This window comes from Mixophyes fleayi, chromosome 6, assembly GCF_038048845.1.
Source record: "Mixophyes fleayi isolate aMixFle1 chromosome 6, aMixFle1.hap1, whole genome shotgun sequence".
Taxonomy (NCBI): Eukaryota; Metazoa; Chordata; class Amphibia; order Anura; family Limnodynastidae; genus Mixophyes; species Mixophyes fleayi.
In genome coordinates, this window is record NC_134407.1 from 130,950,559 (window position 1) to 130,970,559 (window position 20,001).

Sequence of the window (20,001 nt, forward strand, 5' to 3'; positions counted from 1 at the left end):
CCTTAACCCCTGCTGCAGCCATTTTCTTTACTTCCCACCCTGCATCCATCCCCCTTGCAGCTATTTTCCTTACCTCCACTCTGCTAGCTAGCTATCCCCCCCCGTCACATCAAAACTCCCCCAGTCACATATATCAGCCCTCCTCCTCTGCCCTCCTTCATACATATCAACCTCTCTCCCTCCTTATAGATTTTCATGGCAGCCCCCCCCCTCCCACCCTATAGATTTGTATGACAGTCACCCTCTCCCTCCCTATACATATGCATGACAGTCCCCCCTCTCCCTCCCTATAGATATGCAGGGTAGTCCCCCCCCTCCCTATAGATATGCAGGGCAGTTCCCCCCCCTCCCTATAGATATGCAGGGCAGTTCCCCCCCCCCTATAGATATGCAGGGCAGTCCCCCCCCTTCCTATAGATATGCAGGGTAGTTCCCCCCCTCTCTATAGATATGCAGTGTAGTTCCCCCCCTCCCTATAGATAGGCAGGGTAGTTCCCCCCTCCCTATAGATATGCAGGGTAGTTCCCCCCCCCCTTCCTATAGATATGCAGGGCAGTTCCCCCTCCCTATAGATATGCAGGGCAGTTCCCCCCCTCCCTATAGATATGCAGGGCAGTTCCCCCCCTCCCTATAGATATGCAGGGCAGTTCCCCCCCTCCCTATAGATATGCAGGGCAGTTCCCCCCCTCCCTATAGATATGCAGGGCAGTTTCCCCCCCTCCCTATAGATATACAGGGCAGTTCCCCCCCTCCCTATAGATATGCAGGGCAGTTCCCCCCCTCCCTATAGATATGCAGGGCAGTTCCCCCCCCTCCCTATAGATATGCAGGGCAGTTCCCCCCCTCCCTATAGATATGCAGGGCAGTCCCCCCCCCTATAGATATGCAGGGCAGTCCCCCCCCCCTCCCTATAGATATGCAGGGCAGTTCCCCCCTTCAATTACCTGTAGTTGTGCCAGCGTCGCTCCTCTCCTCAGATCAGCAGATAGGAAGTGAAGACGTCCTGCTTCCTGTCTGCTGCACAGCAACAGGCAGCCTGGCGATTGGCTGTGTGTTGCTAACCACTGACCACCATTGCTTTTGATTGTCGAGCCCTCCACCCCCCCCTGAAACTGGAGACAGGAACTCAGAACTGTGACTAGAAATGGAAGATCAGGACTATGAAACAGGCACAGACCTGGAATTCACACACAGTTACGCAAAACTGTAACTGAGCCCTAGAGACTCAGAACCAGCCCCAGCTACAGTACTGGTGGTACCGGCAAAAACTCTGAGCACTGCAAAATTAGCACAAGATTGTAAATATATGTCCTTCCAGAGCCTGGGAGTAAGGGATGTCATGGGGCTAGGCATGCTGGGAAGTTCCTGTTCTCTGTTATGCATTCTTGTTATGTATGTTATACTGAGTAAACACATTGGGCCTGATTCATTAAGGAAGGTAAAGCAAAAAAAAAAATGAGTAACTTTGCACTTTGGCAAAACCATGTTGCATTTGAGGGGGAGCCAAATTTAAAATGTGGAAACAGATTTATAGTTGGGATAGGGTATGTCCTAGATCAGCTTTAAATTTCAGTGTAAAAAAACTATCAAGTATTTGTGTGCTACCTGAAAAAATACTCAGTATTTAACTTATGTGGATAATAATAAACTAATTTGCACCCCTTGCATTGTAACATGGTTTTGTCCAGGAGAAAACTCACTCATTTTTTGCCTTACTTTCCTTAATGAATCAGGTCCATTATGTTTTACTCCTGAGAGTTGTCATTTCAGTCTTTCTACACCCACATCTACATGGTGTCAAAAGTTTGCAGACATGGCTAAGGTTCCCGCTGAATTAATCCTCTCATTTTTGATGAAAACTTCACTGACAATTGGTTATAGTTCTGTAAAGAATGGAAAATGTACTGCATCGCTGAGCTATCTCAGAAGTCAAAAAAGGTACAAGCATATACTTTATTAAATCTGTCTGTCTGGTGAAGAGGCATTAGATAAAAAAGACACATTTTCTATGAGAAAAGGGAGGAGAATGTGAACCCCGATGTGCTTCTAAAAAAATTTGAGAAGATAGGTTTACCTGTAAAATATGCTAATGGACAGACATATATTTAATACCACAAACCAAAAATGTGATGAAAATTAGAGATGTTCACTGATCCCTGTGTTCTGGTTTTGGATCTGGATTAATTTTGTGTTTTGGTTTTGGCAAAACCGCCCTTGTGTGTTTTTGTTTTGGATCCCTATTTTTCTAAAATCCCTATTTTTTTTGCTAAAATCACATAATTTTGCTTTTTTCCCTACATTATTATTAACCTCAATAACACTAATTTCAATTCATTTGCAGTCAATTTTGACCACCTTACAGGTCACAATATTTTCATACACTTTCAAACAAAGACTGCAGTAATTCTTGACAGTGGTAAGAAGAAGACCATTGTCATGCCTGGGCATAAGACCAAAAAATCCACCTCTTATGTGTGGAATTATTTTTGCCCAAATCCTGACAACAGTTGTCTAGTCATTTGTAGCATTGTAAAGCCACAGTCAGTAGAGGTAGGAACCTTAACCATCTAGGAACCTCATCCATGTTACGCCATTTGAAGCGAGTTCATGAAAGGCTTTTGTGAAAATCAGAAACTTATGCTAAAAAAATAACAACAAGCAGTCCAGCATCGGCTACCTCCCTTCTCTCAGCTAGATCCCAGCACCTGCAGTCTACACCTCCAGCACATTCATCATCAATATCCTCACAAGTGATCAGAGTTAGTCCTGCATCCAACTTGCTAAGGCGAGTTGACTTCTCCACTATCCAGGACTCCTTAGAAGAATCCTTCAGCGTTGGGCAGACTGCTGCTGCTCCTGCTGCTAGGGGTGAATCTTCAACCCAGAAGCAGACCAAGAAGATGACTACTAGTAGTTTACAACAATTGACTCTTAAACAATCTTTTGCAAGAGGAAGCAAGTATGAAATCTGTCACCCAGCGGAAAAACGGATCACAGACGCCATGGCGACTATGCTAGTATTAGATCTGCGTCCAATTTCCACTATTAATGCAGCTGGTTTTAGACAGTTACTTGAGGTCTTCTGTCCCCATTACCAAATTCCATCACGACACCATTTTACTAGAAAAGCTATTCCTCACCTCTACCAGAAGATTCGTAAAAATGTAATTATTGGGCTACAAAATGCCATTTTACTCACTGTACACTTCTCATTAGAGAACTTGCATTCTAAAGGGAAGGGGGCACAACTGAAACAAGAGGAGTGAGTGTGGGTCATAGTTGAGATTGAGGATAGTTGTGAGGGTGCATTAGTGTGAATAGTGTTATCGAGGATAAGGTCTCTTCTAAAAAAGAGATGGGTTTTCAATGAGCATCTAAAGATTTGAAGGCTGTGGGAAAGTCTGATTGAGAGTGGTAGGGAATTCCATAAGTGGAGAGCAGCACGGGAGAAGTTTTGAAGGCGGTAGTGAGAGGTGAGAGGTGGTTATCAGAGATGAGACAGGGCACAGGTCAGAGGTAATACCGCTGACAGCCTGTTTGAAAAACTAAGGGATGTCATTGCAACATGGCTTATCCTGCTTGGACTCTCCTGAGGATATGTGATTTCTGATAATGCCACCAATATTGTTAGAGCATTACAGCAGGGGGCAATTCCATCACATTTCCTGTTTTGCACACACAATCAACTTGGTGGTACACAACTTTTTAAAAAATGACAATGACATGCAATAGATGCTGTCTGTGTCACGAAATATTTGATACCCTGTCAGATGCTTCCTCTGTCCAGTAAAGTCTTCTTTCTTCTGTCCATTCTGATCCTGATGCTTTAAAGTCACTTACCGTCCTGATGACCGGATGTACTTTGACAAAGTCCTGATTGGACAAAACGCCAAATGCAGAAACCAGAAGTGTGCGTTCCAACTGCGGTTCACGGACCACATCCGGTGATCGCGAAGAGGACGGTAAGCAACTTTCCATGTAAATATGATACCCACAATATATTAATTGTTGTTATCACATTTACATCAAGTCACTGCTGCGTTGCAAAAAATTGTGTAGGCTTATCTTGTACGAATACAGAAGTGTACATGGCTTAACCCAGCCACATGCGCCTTTGGTACACGCTTCGGAACTCACGCCCATTCAACAGGCAATTTGAAACACCTCAGATGTTGAATGGATTAACCCAGATACTCTTGTATGACAGTAAGACACAGTTTGAGTGTCCAAGGTTTACTGCGTATGCCACTGAATGTAAGTATAATTTGTATTTTGTTAATCATTGGAAGTTTGACTTATATTATTGGAAGCCTTCTGTCTTCTCTATCCCGCGCACTCCATTTTAACCTACTGAACTTCTTTCCTGGTGCAGCAGTGCTGTTTGCTAAGCTTTGCAGATTCCTTCTATGGTGCAGTTAAACTCCACTTCTCACAAAGCTGGGTTTTGGTTTTTGAGCTCTCTGCAGTAATTTGGTGCATTTACCTAATCCCTCTGGGGATTTTACTGGTTACTATTTACCTAGAGGACTAGGAAAATCGGGTCTTTTTGTGTGACTGTAAAGACTGTCTCGGGAACGGCTCCCTAAATTCACATTCTTGAGCTCTTCAATTTTATTAGACTATTTCTTTCTGGAGTATGAATTTTTTTTTGTTTTTTTTATTTGAAAGTCTATAGGGCATATTACCAAAACTATCACATTAAGTACAGGACACCTTGCTCTGCCCGTGTCCAGCCTTCTTCTCCCATCAGAAGGAGCAAAATTTGATCCACTCTTCCACAGAAAATGATGTGTTTATACATGTATATGTCTTAAAAACAGGTGCAAATTCAGCAAAATAGGTGCTTGATGCCACACGAACAGAAGTAACTGCATGTCTACAATTTTTCTTTGTTCTTAAATTATCCTTAATGACTTACTGTTTCTGTGTGAAATTCTCTGTAAGTACAGTATATTGGGGGACAGAAAGAGCTCAGTGATATAGAATTATATAACGTGAAGCCTGCCCGCATCACTCAGACTCTGAAATGCTCTACTTTACAGACCAAGCACAGCAGTGACGTGCAGGCCCCTGTGATCGCCCTTCAGCGTCACAACTTTACCCCAGAGCTCTCATAAAGCTCAGTACTTTACCTAACAAAGATTTAATAATTAAAATTACACACTATTTATTTTTAATTACAGTCTTAACAGTGTTGTCTTGTTTTATATATGTGTCACTTAATTGAGCTGCTGCAGTGATAGACTTTGCACTTACTGGTGCAACCATCATGAGACTTGAGTGGGAAGCGACTGCAAAACACAGTGATTACCTGAGCCGGATTGGGCGGATAGATATGTACCCCGGGGACCCTCTCCCTCAGGGCCAGAGACAGTATATTTAAAAACCATGAGGGTAAACTAACTTCACTGACTCCTCAGAGCACTGTGTGACCGTTCTGAGGCGAAGTCAGGCATCTCCACAATACAGTGCTCATCTCCTGTCTGAGCAGCAAGAAGCGTACAGAGCAGTGCTGAAGGTCTTAACAACTGAAGGTAAGTAACATGCTATAGGTAGGGGGCTGTAGTGACAGCTATAAGGAGGGGACTGTAATGAGAGCTATAGGGAGGGAGCTGTAATGAGAGCTATAGGGAGGGTGCTGTATGGAGAGCTATTTTGAGGGGGCTGTAAGGAGAGCTATTTGGAGGGGGCTGCAATGACAGCTATATGGAGGGGGCTGTAATGACAGCTATATGGAGGAGGCTGTAATGACAGCTATATGGAGGGGGCTGTAATGAGAGCTATTTGGAGGGGGCTGTAATGAGAGCTATTTGGAGGGGGTGTAATGACAGCTATATGGAGGATTCTGTAATGAGAGCTATAGGATGGGGGCTGTAATGAGAGGTATAGGGAGGGGGCTGTAATGAGAGCTACATTATATGGACAAAAGTATTCAGATGCTTGACCATTACACCAACAGGGACTGCAATGACATTGTATTCAAATACATATACTTTAATAAGGAATTGGTCCCCCTTTTGTAGCGATAACAGCTTCCACTCTTCTTGGAAGGCTTTCTACAAGATGTTGGAGTGTTTCTGTGAGAATTTGTGCCCATTCATTATGTAGAGCATTTATGAGGTCAGGCACTGATGTTGGATGAGAGGGCCTGGCTCGCAATCTCCGTTCCAGTTCATCCCAAAGGTGTTCAGTGGGGTTCAGGTCAGAGCTCTGGGCGGGTCAGTCAAGTTCTTTCACACCAAACTCATCAAACCATGTCTTTGTAGTCCTTGCTTTGTGTACTGGGGCACAGTCATGTTGGAATAAAAAGGGCCTTCCCCAAACTGTTGCCACAAAGTTGGAAGCATAGCATTGGAGTTTGTATGTTCTTTCCGTGTTTGCGTGGGATTCCTCCGGGTGCTCCGGTTTCCTCCCACGCTCCAAAAACATACTGGTAGGTTAATTGGCTGCTATCAAAATTGACCCTAGTCTCTCTCGGTCTGTCTTTGTACGGTAGAGAATTTAGACTGTAAGCTCCTATGGGGCAGGGACTGATGTGAATGAGTTCTCTGTGCAGCGCTCCGGAATCAGTGGCGCTATATAAATAAATGGTGATGATGATAATTGTCCAAAGTGATTTGGTATGCTGAATAATTAAGATTGCCCTTCACTGGATATAAGGGGCCTAGCCCAAACCCTGAAAAACAGGCCCATACCTTTATCACTTCTCCACCAAACTTCACAGTTGGCATAATGCAGTTAAACAGGTAACGTTCTCCTGACATCCGCCAAACTCAGACTCGCCCATCTGACTGCCAAACAGAGAAGCGGGATTCGTCATTCCACAGAACACATTTCCACTGCTCCACAGTCCAGTGTCGGTGTGCTTTACACCTCTCCATCAGACGCTTGGCATTGGACTTAGTGACGTGAGACTTGCAAGCAGTTGCTCAGCCAAGGAAACCCATTGCATTAATCTCTCGCCGCACAGTTTTGGTGCTTACATTAATGCCAGTGGAAGTTCGAAACTCTTCAGCTATGGAATCAGCAGAGCCTTGGTGACTTTTAAGTATCATGCGCCTTAGCAGTCGTTGAGGCTGCTCTGTGATTTTACGTGGTCTTCCGCTTCGTGGTTGAGTTGCTGTTGTTCCTAAACTCTTCCACTTTCTAATAATATAACTTACAGTTGACTGTGGAATGTCCAGCAGGGATGAAATTTCACGAACCGTCTTTTTGCAAAGGTGGCATCCTATCACAGTACCACGCCTGAAGTCACTTAGCTCTTCAGAATGACCCATTTTGTATCTCCAGTATTTGAAAATGGAGACTGAACGGCTGGTGCTTGATTTTATACACTTCTAGCAATGGGTCTGATTGAAACACCTCAATTCAATAATTAACAGGTGTGGCCAAATACTTTTGTCCATATAGTGTATATGGAGTCAGCTGTAATGAGAGGTATAGGAATACGTTAGATACTTTTTTTATCTCTTTTTGGCCACCTCCCCACATACAATGAAGCAGAATGTGCGTAAATCTTCCACTGCTTTTATGAGAGTCATTTGGATGCGGTCCATCAGTTTTCTTCAGTCTGAGAATATGAGGCCTTATTGTTCTAAGCACTGTATCATTGTCTCAGTAATTCGTGTTTTAATATCAGAGGCACATTCTCACCATATCTTTGGCTCCTTCTTTCTTGGCAGAAGTCTGTCTTGTGGAACGTTGTCAAAAATGTTTGTTGCTCGGCACAATCTGTATTCTCTCCATGCCAAGTTCCATTCCTTACCCAGCTGATATAATTGGGATGAGGGGGAACTAATAGACTGAACCCACATCCTGAAACAGGTTTATCTGTGAAGTAAAGAAACAAAAAGCAGTTACAAAGGATTAGAAAATTCTTACTTTAATGACAAAAATGCTCAGGATTCAGATTACCTAGCTAGGATCATTTCCCATTTTAATTTTTTAGATAAATTACATATTACATTATTTGCACATTCTTTGGTGATAATTTGAACTAAACTGTAAATTTAATTGTCAATTTAAAGGTGAATTATAGTTGACCAAACGAACTACACAGGATGGTGGCAGTCATTTTCTCTGCTCTACCAGTATTCTTTACGGTGGACTTATTGCCAATATTCCTTATAGAGGACCCACTGCCCACTCAGGGTGGAAGCAGCCTTTTTGTGGGCGTTAGCAATATTTGTGCTGTGTGTAGTCTTTATCTTAACATTTTAAATTAATACAATAAGGGAAAAGTATACTGACTAATACTGCAGTTTAAAGTATAGTGAAGTAGTCCCTCCCCCATCTTAAATGGAAAATATAAGCCATACTTGCCAACTCTCCCGGAATGTCCGGGAGACTCCCGCATTTCGAGAGAGTCTAACGGACTCCCGGGATAGTGTGGCAATCTCCCGCATCTGCCCACTTCCTAGTGTAGTGGACAGAATTAGGTCCAAAACGCCGCAATTCAACGGGAATTGCGGCATTTGGCCCCACCCCTGGTGTAAAATGATGCGTTTGCGTCATTATGTCACGGGGTTTGGGTCCAAAATGACACGAATTATGGAGCCCCGCCCCCATCACGCCCACCTTCCCCGGCAGGCTCCCGGAAGCCAACTTTCAAAAGTTGGTAAGTATGATATAAGCTAGATCCTGGCATCCCTGTCTACTGATGCAAATCAAAAAGCTGAAATAGCAAAGGAGAATGTGATTCTTTCAAATTCCTTTACAAGGCAGCGCCGCTTTAAATTTAAGCTGCGAAAATGCCGAACTCCCGCGAGTTAAAGAAACCGGGGTATGATACATTTATCCCTATGTCTCTGCATGCAAACCGAACTGCCCAGAGGGTTTCCATTACCTGGGAGGCTGCAAGCCTCTCATTCATGTTCGGATTTCTGCATTGCAGCACACTGATGCAGGATAGATCTTTTTAAACTTTTCAGCTTTTAGCATGTTTACAGTATATACAATATTTCTGGTTTTAGTATATTTATATTTAGTTCAGTAACATATAAAGTGTTATATCTAATTGGGGACTTGCATGTTCTTAAAATAGAAACATATTGGTAAGAGAACATGGCCACATCTGACAGTGATAATACCAGAGGATTCACACATGAGATGCAACATGGAGTATGCCTGTAACTGTTACCTGGGGATTTACAGTCGTGGCCAAAAGTTTTGAGAATGACACAAGTATTGGTTTTCACAAAGTTTGTTGCTTCATTGTTTTTAGACCTTTTTGTCAGATGTTGCTATAGTATACTGAAGTAAAATTACAATCATTTCATAAGTGTCAAACGCTTTTATTGACAATTACATTAAGTTTATGCAAATAGTCAATATTTGCAGTGTTGACCCTTCTTTTTGAATACCTCTGCAATTTGCCCTGGCATGCTGTCAATCAGCTTCTGGGTCACATACTGACTAATGGTTGCCCATTCTTGCCTAATCACTGCTTGGAGTTTGTCAGAAATTGTGCCACAAGTTCTCAATTGGATTAAGGTCTGGGAAGTTTTCTGGCCATGGACCCAAAATTTTGATGTTTTGATCCCCAATCCACTTAGATATCACTTTTGCCTTATAGCAAGGTGCTACATCATCCTGGAGAAGGCATTGTTCGTCACCAAACTGTTCTGGGATATTTGGGAGAAGTTGCTCTTAGAGTATGTTTCGGTACCATTCTTTATTCATGGTTGTGTTCTTAGGAAAAATTGTGAGTGAGCCCACTCCCTGTACCTTTTGCAAAATATCAGTCTGTCACTGATGTTTTTCCTGGAGAGAAGTGGCTTTTTTGCTGGCCTTCTTGACACTAGACCATCCTCCAAAAGTCTTCGCCTCACTGTGCATGCAAATGCACTCACACCTGACCACTGTCATTTCTGAGTAAGCTTTGCCGTGGTGGTGCCCCGATCCTGCAGCTGAATCATCCGATAAATGGTTGATTTAGGTGCAATCTTACTAGCAGCAATATCCTTGCCTATAAAGCCCCTTTTTGTGCAAAGCGATTATGAATGCACCTGTTTCCTTGCAGATAAACATGGTTAACAGAGGAAAAACAATGATTTCAAGCACCACCCTCCTTTTAAAGCTTCCAGTCTCTTATTCTAACTCAATCAGCATGACAGAGTGATCTCCAGCCTTGCCCTCGTCAACACTCTCACCTGTGTTAACGAGAGAATCACTGAGCTGATCTTAGTGATTCAGCTTTTGTGGCATGGCTGAAATGCAGTGGAAATGTTTTTGGGATAAAGTTCATTATCATGGCAAAGAGGGACTTTGAAATTAATTGTAATTCACCTGATCACTCTTCTTGACACTCTGAAGTATAAGCAAAATGTCATCATAAAAGCTTTTGGCCATGACTGTACACATATTTGTGCCTGTGGGATTCATAAATGGTGCTGTAGGCACGAGAAGAAATCCGTTTAAACCACCACATGATATCCAGGTAACTAGAGGTAGACATGCACAGACTTACCACTGGTCTGACCGTTCAAATGCACACAAATTGTAGACAGATTGTCTGTTGGCTGCAATATCAAATCCCGTTTTCTGACTCTTGAGTCCAGAACTGTACTGTATACAGCTTGTAAATCTAGTAATATCATAAAAGTGGTTGGATACAGCTCAGAAAACCTGACTTCAAATCAAATAGAGGTTTAAGCACATTTTCTTAAATCTTTAGTCGACTTCCAACCACAAACATTAAATGTATAGAAAGGGGTAACCCCTCCCTTATTCCACACACACAAGTCAGCTCCCTGTAGATCTAATGAAAAATGTACTATTGTGGATAAGGAACACCATTAAGCACTGTAATTGTGTTAATACTCTGTAGAACATATTCACAATTTGTGTAACTGTGTCTAGATGATTGCCGTATATCTCATGCGGAATTAGTGGCGCTATATAAATAAATGCATACTTGCCTACTCCTGCAATCTGGGAGAGGGGGCGTGACAGGAGGGCGGGAGGGGGTGGGGCTGGACACAATCGCGTCATTTTGGCCCCGCCCCCTGTGAAACCGTAATTCGCGGGGGCGGGGCCAAAATGACGCGATTGGCCTCGCCCCGCCCCCTCCCGCCCTCCAAAATGGCGTGATTCATAATTACTAATATTCATGACACACTAGTGAATGCATAGGCTACGTTCAGGATACAAAATGATTTGCTCGACTCTGATGTACAGTTTAAGTTCATGTTAAGAATCTTTAAAAGATCTGCTTAACACTGCCCAGTTACCTTTAAAGAAAGTAACACATTTTCCTTAACAAATGATTAGTTATGTTGTTTTCATATGCTTTTGACAACCTGCGAGCTCAAGGTCTGTAGTTGTCAGTCAGAGGAATTAATGGCCCCAAAGCGCCAGAGCAGAATGCTAACACTCCGTTATAAAGCACTTTAATGTTAATGATGTGTGAGCAATATGGATTGAGTCAACAGATATTTCTATAGATTTACATGATGATTTAACAACATGTCTGTGCAAGGGCTGTTAGTGAATGTATTATGCAGTCATTATACTATATGTTTCTAGCCACATTTTGTGCAATTTTCCTCATATAACATTCTCGTGTCAGATAAGAAATAAATGTGTTGTCGAGCAGGGAAAGGCAATGTAGCTCCGGAAATCATCTACATTTTTTTCTTAGACTTGTTTCCTGAAAGCCTCCAAGTTGCAGTGTAAACAGTCTTGGGAATAAACTGTGTCTGTGGAAATTCTTCCTTTTTAACTGCAATGTGGAGTATTATTCCATGTGCATGCAGAAGTGCAGAGCACCACTGATCTTGTTCTATATGCGGAATTAAATAATTAGAATTTCTTCTCATTTTGGATGAGCACTATATACTAATGTAGATAGAGCCCCAGTCTGCCATGTTTTGAACAGAGTGGTGCCAGTTTTTAGTGCAATATGCTGCATGGTAAAAATTAATTGCATTATCAGGCATGTGTGCCCTCATTCCGCCTTAATTGCTTTTTTGACCACCCTCTGGTGGACCCCCGCACAAAGGCGGAGTCTTTTAAACAATCTCCTCCCACAGAATAAAATCTTATTTTACAATTCAGTGCAACACCTGCCATATTTATGTTAATTTATGTCATATTATGCTTAGTAAGGAACACCCTGATCCAGCCAACTCTTCCCATCAGACAGTCCAGACTATTAAAATCCATGTGCTTACCCATAAAAATGGGTATTTGCACAAAAGTAGGAGTGTAATGTCACATTCTGTTAGCAAATCATATTCCCTGTATGTGCTAATGTCTCCCCCAGGGGAAAGGAGTTGAGAAAATGGAGGCGGCCTCCACTGTTTATTTTTAGGAATACAAATAGTTATAGGTAGTCAGGTTTTTCTATGTTGTCTATTGTGTACCCATTACATATTTACACGTTTGTCTTAATAATCAGGGGAGTAACAGGTTAGAAGAACTTACGTCCCTTTAAAGTAAGTAACAGCATAGCTTAAAAGTGAAAATATTTAATGAAAGGTTCCTTCTGTCTTTCTTTGAAGTTCCAGTAAGCGCTAGAGAGGTCTTCAATAATTAAATAAACTAATTTAACATATTCCTATTAACATTTCTGCTACTACAGAATATCTGGGTATATATAAATCATGTGAACACAGTGATACCTCAATAAGAAGAGCTTGTACCAAAAAAAGGTGATAATGAGGTCTTATGTAAGATACACATTTATGGGGTGAATGACACACAATGTCCTCAACTGCCAAACATTTTATAGGTCATAAAACATGCCGGCCTCTTCACTCCCAACCGATGTGCGATTTTTTTACTGTTTGTTCACCACTGTCTTGGTCAATCAGGATACTATAGGAAATATTTGTAAAATATCCGTGAAAATAGAACCTTTTGAAGCCAAAATTATGGACACCAGACTTGCTAAACACATGCCCACACTCTCTGAATCTAGACAAGCAATAAATAATAAAAGATGTTCCTTAATGTTATACAGGTTGCAAAACAAGTCCATTTTTGGCATAAAAAAAAATCATTTAACGTGGTAGAGTTGAGGTTCGTGGGTTTGACCCTAGGAAAAATATGCTTTAACAGGCAACTTTTTCAAATTTGTCAAAGTACTGTATTTAGATCCAATGTCCTTAATACAATTCACATCCCTACATTCACTGCAATTTGAAATACCAATGTGGACCAGACAATGGTCTCTTTTTTCACTTGTCTTTGCTTTGGCAATGATCCTCATACCAATGGCCAGACGATCAGGGTGGCTACATATAGGGATTTCATGAATTCAAACTGAGTCTTTATGCAGATTATATACTCCTGAACTCCACAATATCGCTCACTTCCCTCTGCCCACTTTTTGACCCCCTTAATAAATGTGCTACATACTCCAGCCTGCGCATGAATATCTATATACCACAAGGATGATTAGTCACTCAGCATACAGATGAACATTGTTGGCACTCAATTTCAGCTTCTTATGCGATAATGACCTTCTTCCATATCAGGGAGTTTTACTTGGGAACCCATCGCTCCGTTTTGCCCATAGTTATATAGTTATCCCAAAATGTGTCTTGTCTTTGTAGAAACCTTGAATAATGTTCTAAAAACTATATATCATGCCTGTGAGGCCTGGCTGTGGTCAAAATGACCATTTTCCCAAAGCTTCTGTACATGTTCGGGGTCCTCCGTGTTTTGGTCTAGAGTAGAGATCAATTTATGCCTTTATTTGGGAAACTTCTAGAGCCAGGATTATTAATAAACAATGTACATACAACCTCTCAATAAAGGCTCGTGCCCACGTAACCTGTAGATTGGTGGCATCCTAAAACACCCATTTTGACCCCTACTACTGTTCACCAAAAATATCATTCGTCATGAACATTTCTGCATCCTTTTTTAGAAATATTAGACTCTTCTTCTGGGAGTTCATTATCTTATTAAAATCATTATTTAAGATTGAATGTCAGATAGGCATGTGGTAGAGGTAGAGTGTGGTTCTTCCACTACTACCAGTTTATCACATTTGTTTCAGAAACCTACTCCATTTATGAAGGCATGGTAGACTGACTATCCCTACCCTCCTTGAAAAACAAAATATTTCAAGGTATCAAACAATTATCACAATGTAACTGTAAAAAAACCAAAGCGTTCACTTGATGGTTTTATATCCCGTTCTCATTGTCCCTCTTCTTTTGGACAGCACCCAGAAAACCAACCTACAACATATTTGGTGGCGCTATTCAAAGGTGTAAACATCTCACCTGGTTCCAAACAGTAAGCCAAGTATCGGTGTAAATTATGTGTGTCCCTTGATAAAAGTCTGAGTTGGCAGCCTTAGTCTGCTCTTATCAATTAACCTGTCAAGGAGAGCCGCTTGAAAGCTATTCAGATATATTCTCTCTGTAAACTAATGGGTCATAGCATTATGCTGGTGTTTGTCTACAGTACCGTTGTATAAAACCATAGCCAAGATCACAGATGTTAGAAATAAAGAAAAATTTAAGCAACAGCCCAGCAGCGGGCTCTTTGTTAGTGTTTCTGTAAAAAATAAAAAAATAAAAAGATTAGAAATTTGCTAAATAAATAGTATAGTTTTTTGTTCAGAATAAACTGTCACTATATAAGGTATGCCAATCCTAAGAATTAATAAATGAGTACCTAATGCCACTTAATAATAACATAGCAGGAATGAATTCAGTAAAAGCACAATTAATCACAATGTTAAAATGATAAAATACAATATAACACTGAACGACCACAATAGATCATGTGTTACAGCCGGTAATGAGAAAAAAGCAACTGGCTTCACTGTGGAGACAGGCATTGGTAGCATCCACTTATTATATATATAAATTATAATTATGTCCTAACCAGTTCTTAAGAGGAATTTCTTCTATGTACAATAAAGTTTGTGGTCCAGTCTGTAAGAAAGTATATTGCCGTTTTAGCACTCTCATGGTGTGGAACATTACAGAGACGGGTAACAGGTTGAAGTTCCGACATATATTGCATTAACCTCCTCTGAACATGGAACTTTGAATTTTGTCTCTAGATTTCCAATTGATGTCTCCTTGTAGCGTCCCAATAGCAGCATGATCATGTATACACACAAGGGCCTGCAACTATAAATTTGTATCTGGTACCCAAGTGAAGCAAGAGGAGAAAACAAGAGAATAAAAAAACTTCATGTGACAGGAAAGTTCCAATTTCCCATGTCAACATTTTGAAACTGCGGTTTTGTCAAACCACAGATTTTCTGCGATTTTACTGGCCATATTTAACCTTTACCCTTAGATGTGATATGTACTGTTGTTGTTTGGATTGGATTATGTATTTCTATGTGTGCAATGGAGAACATAATTTAGAAAAAAATAGAAAGATTGCATTTTCAATAATCTAGATCCTGATAGGCATCACTGTTCCATCACAATAATTGTTTTTGTTTTATCAACTGAACAAACTTTAATGCAGTTGACCTACCTTATTGGGGCCATGGCTTCCTGGTGCCACTGACTGCCTGGGGCTGCCGGGCCCCTGGCTATCTGGTTTCAACGGCCATCTGAGTCTACCTGCTGCCTGAGGCCACTGTCCTTCTGGAAGCCTGGGGCCACCGACACCTGGGGCCACTGAGACCTCACTGTCTGGTGCCATCGACCTCCAGGTTAATGGGGCCCCTGACCCCCTGGCTGTTTGGGGGCCACTATCACCTCACTCTCTAGGGTTATCGATCCTCTGACTGACCGAGGCCACTGACCTCTTGGCTGAAAATGCTGTTGTATTTTCAATTGTTAAAAATATTGTTTTTAATCCCAATAAAATGTAAGTAAGCCCTGCAGAATTTAGCAGCACTGCACTACTGTACAGTCATGGCCAAAAGTTTTGAAAATTACACAAATATTATTTTTCACAAAGCCTACTGCCTCAGTTTTTATGATGGCAATTTGCTTATACTCCAGAATGTCATGAAGAGTGATCAGATGAATTGCAATTAATTTCAAAGTCCCTCTTTACCATGACAATGAACTTTATCCCCAAAACAAAATTTCCACTACATTTCAGCCCTGCCAGCTGACACCAGGTCAGTGATTCTCTCATTAACACAGGTGAGAGTGTGGAAGAGGACAAGACTGGAGATCACACTGTCATTTTGATTGATTTAGCATAACAGACTGGAAGCTTTAAAAGGTGGGTGGTGCTTGAAAGCATTGTTTTTCCTCTGTTAACAATGGTTATCTGCAAGGAAACAGGTACAGTCATCATTGCTTTGCACAAAAAGAGCTTCACAGGCAAGGATATTGCTGCTAGTAAGATTGCACCTAAATCAACCATTTATCATCAAGAACTTCAAGGAGAGAGGTTCAATAGTTGTGAAGAAGGCTTCAGGGCGCCCAAGAACATCCAGCAAGCGACAGGACCATTTCCTAAAGTTAATTTAGCTGTGGGATTGGGACACCACCAGTGCAGAGCTTGCTCAGGAATGGCAGCAGGCAGGTGTAAGTGCATCTGCACGCACAGTGAGGCGAAGACTTTTGGAAGATGTATAGAGTAAAGGTCTGAAAACACAAATAGGCGCACAAGAAAGAAAGTAAAGCAGCCCTTCTAATCCACAGACCTCACCCAAAAAAAGGTCTTGACAAATAGACACACACACAAAAAAATAATTGGTAGAAGACGGCACTATACAACATATTCCGTATGAAATTAGAGGAAGTCTGTTAAAAAACATACCAATACCTTCCAACCGATCGCTATTTTGAGTATTAAATCCTCAGTATACCATATGGATAAAAAGAAACAAATTATTGTGCACCATAATTTGTGGGGTTTTTTCTGTATGGTATACTGAGGATTCAATACTCAAAATAGCGATCGGTTGAAAGATATTGAACCATTCACTGAATTCTCGAATTAAGCATTTACATCTTTAATGAAATTTCATGCGGAGAATTATTTGACTTCTTAACAGTGAGACTGGTTTTTAGCAGGCTTTTGGAAGATGGCCTGGTCTCAAGAAGGCCAGCAAAGAAGCCACTTCTCTCCAGGATCAGGGACAGACTGATATTCTGCAAAAGGTACAGGGATTGGACTGCTGAGGACTGGGGTAAAGTAATTTTCTGTGATGAATCCACTTTCAGTTTGGGGCATCTGGAAAAATGCTTTCCCGGGGAAGGAACGGTGAGCGCTACCATCAGTCCTGTGTCATGTCAACAATAAAGCATCCTGAAACCATTCATGTGTGGGGTTGCTTCTCAGCCAAGGGAGTCGGCTCACAATTTTTCCTAAGAACACAGCCATGAACAAAGAATAGTAGCAAAACATCCTCCAAGAGAAACTTCTCCGAACCATCCAAGAACAGTTTGGTGACGAACAATACCTTTTCCAACATGATGGAGCACCTTGCCATAAGGCAAAAATGATAACTAAGTGACTTGGGGATCAAAACATCTAAATTTTAAACATTGCCAGGAATCTCCCCAGACCTTAATCCCATTGAGAACTTGTGGTCAATCCTCAAAAGGCGGGTGTGCAAACAAAAATCCACAAATTCTGGAAAACTCCAGGCATTGATTAGGCAACAATGGGCGACTATCATTCAGTATGTTGCCCAGAAGTTGATTGACAGCATGTCAGGACGAATTGCAGAGGTCTTCAAAAAGAAGGGTCAATACTGCAAATATTGACTCTTTGCATAAACTTAATGTAATTGTAAATAAAAGACTTTTGGGGGTATTCAATTGTTAGCGAGATCCCCGGAAAAACGAGCGCTCGAAAAATATTACCGTTAGTACGGTAATATGCGCGTAAATACCGTTAATACGGTAGTTTACTCGCTGAATTTCATTGCGAGATAAAATTCAGCGAGTAATTGCCGTGTTAACGCTAATATTTTTCGAGCGCTCGTTTTCCGGGGATCTCGCTAACAATTGAATACCCCCCTTTGACACTTATGAAATGCTTGCAATTTTACTTCAGTATACCATAGCAACATCTGACAAAAAGGTCTAAAAACAATGACTTCGGGAAATTAATACTTGTGTCATTCTCAAAACTTTTGTCCATGACTGTAGACTATTACAAGTCCCAAGACAATCTAAATTTCTCCAGGATTTCAGGGACACCAGTGTACTCCTTTTAACAAGAAGTGTTATTATATAAGCACATAGGGTAATTGAAGAAATGCTAACAAAAGGTGTAGTATGTAATTAAAGATTTGTATTTTACTCCTTCAGCTTTCCCAAGCGTGGGGGTCAGTGTTCTTTGTTCGCATGGTGTGCAAGCCCTTTTACCCAGTAATTATACCTCCTGAGAGTGCAATCTGCTAGAAAGTCTTTGGCAGGCATAGCAAACAGTGCAGGTGGAGTGTATGAATGTATTTAAATGCAGCTATTTAGGTGTGAGTAATCGGTCTACACAGGAACAGAGCTTGGAATAGCAGGAGCTGTGTGTGCTTACTTGCATAACATCTGGTATAGTGAGGAAAATAATGCAGGGACTGACCTGACTTCTCAGGAGCTCCATCATGTCAGATAATGGAAACCGTGTCTGTAAGTTACATAAATGTAGTGTTTGACGGCTTAATGGGGTCAGGAGACACACCCTAATAACAGAGTTTGTAGACAAGAGGAAGTGTTTGTGTCTGAGATTGTTATTGGCACTGAAGACACAAAAAAAATGTTGTGTTGGTCCATTATTTTGTATCTTTTAAATTGCGATGATATTTGTGAAAACTGTTCCAAATGCAGAAAAGGTGCTGTAATCCAACGACAAATCAAATTCTGTGATTTGTTTTTCATACAGACTAGAAATTAAAAGAAAACATCTGATTGGTTGCTATCAGTTACAGTACCTTTTCCTTACTGGTAACCTGTGGTGCAGTTTTCAGAAATATCTTCTGGTCTCTATAAATCTCTTTAAATCAAATAAGGCTTAAATATAGTGTCCCATTGTCGTAGTGCAAACTAGAGACCGACATATTGACTTTTGAAACCCTGCTATAGGGAGCTGTACAGAATTTCGTAGGCATTCTGTACTTTGAAACTACTGAAAACATTTGGACACAATCTTTTTAAATACGTTTTCATAAATCTATAAAAGCTCTGTAGGATGTCCATATTATTTCAGTTTAATCCCTTGTGTAAAAGGACCATCGAACTGGAGGGTATAATACTGACACTGTTAATCACTGTTGTGTGTGAAAATGAACAATAAGGATAATGAGCTAAATTAAAGCAGCAATGATTGCAAAGTAATTTTGTGTAGTAGTCATTGTTTATTAATCAGTAAAAGGATTCTGTTTATTAATCAGTAAAGTTAAAATAGCAAACTTATAATGCTAAATTATTTTTTTATGAAACTATAAAATAATTGAAAACTGTAGTGAGTGCAGTAGTGGTTCTAGGGGTAAATGTATCAGCTGACAGTTTTCCGTCAGGTTTGAAAAACCGATCAGATTCCAGCTATCATTTAGTACATTCTATATGTGGTTTTTATGAGGCCCCTTCTCTGATGTGTGTTGTATTATGCAGCCCTTTCTCTATGTTATGCTATGAGGACCCTTTTCTATTGTATGTTGTGCTATGAGGATCCTTTTCTACTGTATGTTGTGCTATGAGGCCCCTCTTCTATTGTTTATTGTGCTATGAGGACCCTCTTCTATTGTATGTTGTGCTATGAGGCCCCTCTTCTATTGTATGTTGTGCTATGAGGACCCTCTTCTATTGTATGTTGTGCTATGAGGCCCCTCTTCTATTGTATGTTGTGCTATGAGGCCGCTCGTCTGTTGTATGTTGTGCTTTGAGGCCCCTCGTCTGTTGTATGTTGTGCTACGAGGCCCCTCGTCTGTTGTATGTTGTGCTACGAGGCCCCTCGTCTGTTGTATGTTGTGCTACGAGGCCCCTCGTCTGTTGTATGTTGTGCTACGAGGCCCCTCGTCTGTTGTATGTTGTGCTACGAGGCCTCTCTTCTCAGGTTGCTTAGTGTGTTTTATAACCTACACATGTTACTGGACAGCTGTAATCAATGTCT

The 20,001-nt window shown here is 41.2% G+C and overlaps 1 protein-coding gene across 1 annotated transcript in view; it reads left to right on the top strand.

The window, feature by feature from the left end:
• Positions 1-20,001, top strand: part of SULF2 (sulfatase 2) — a 298,832-nt gene that overhangs the window by 120,920 nt on the left and 157,911 nt on the right. The gene's annotated exons all lie outside the window — the stretch shown is intronic.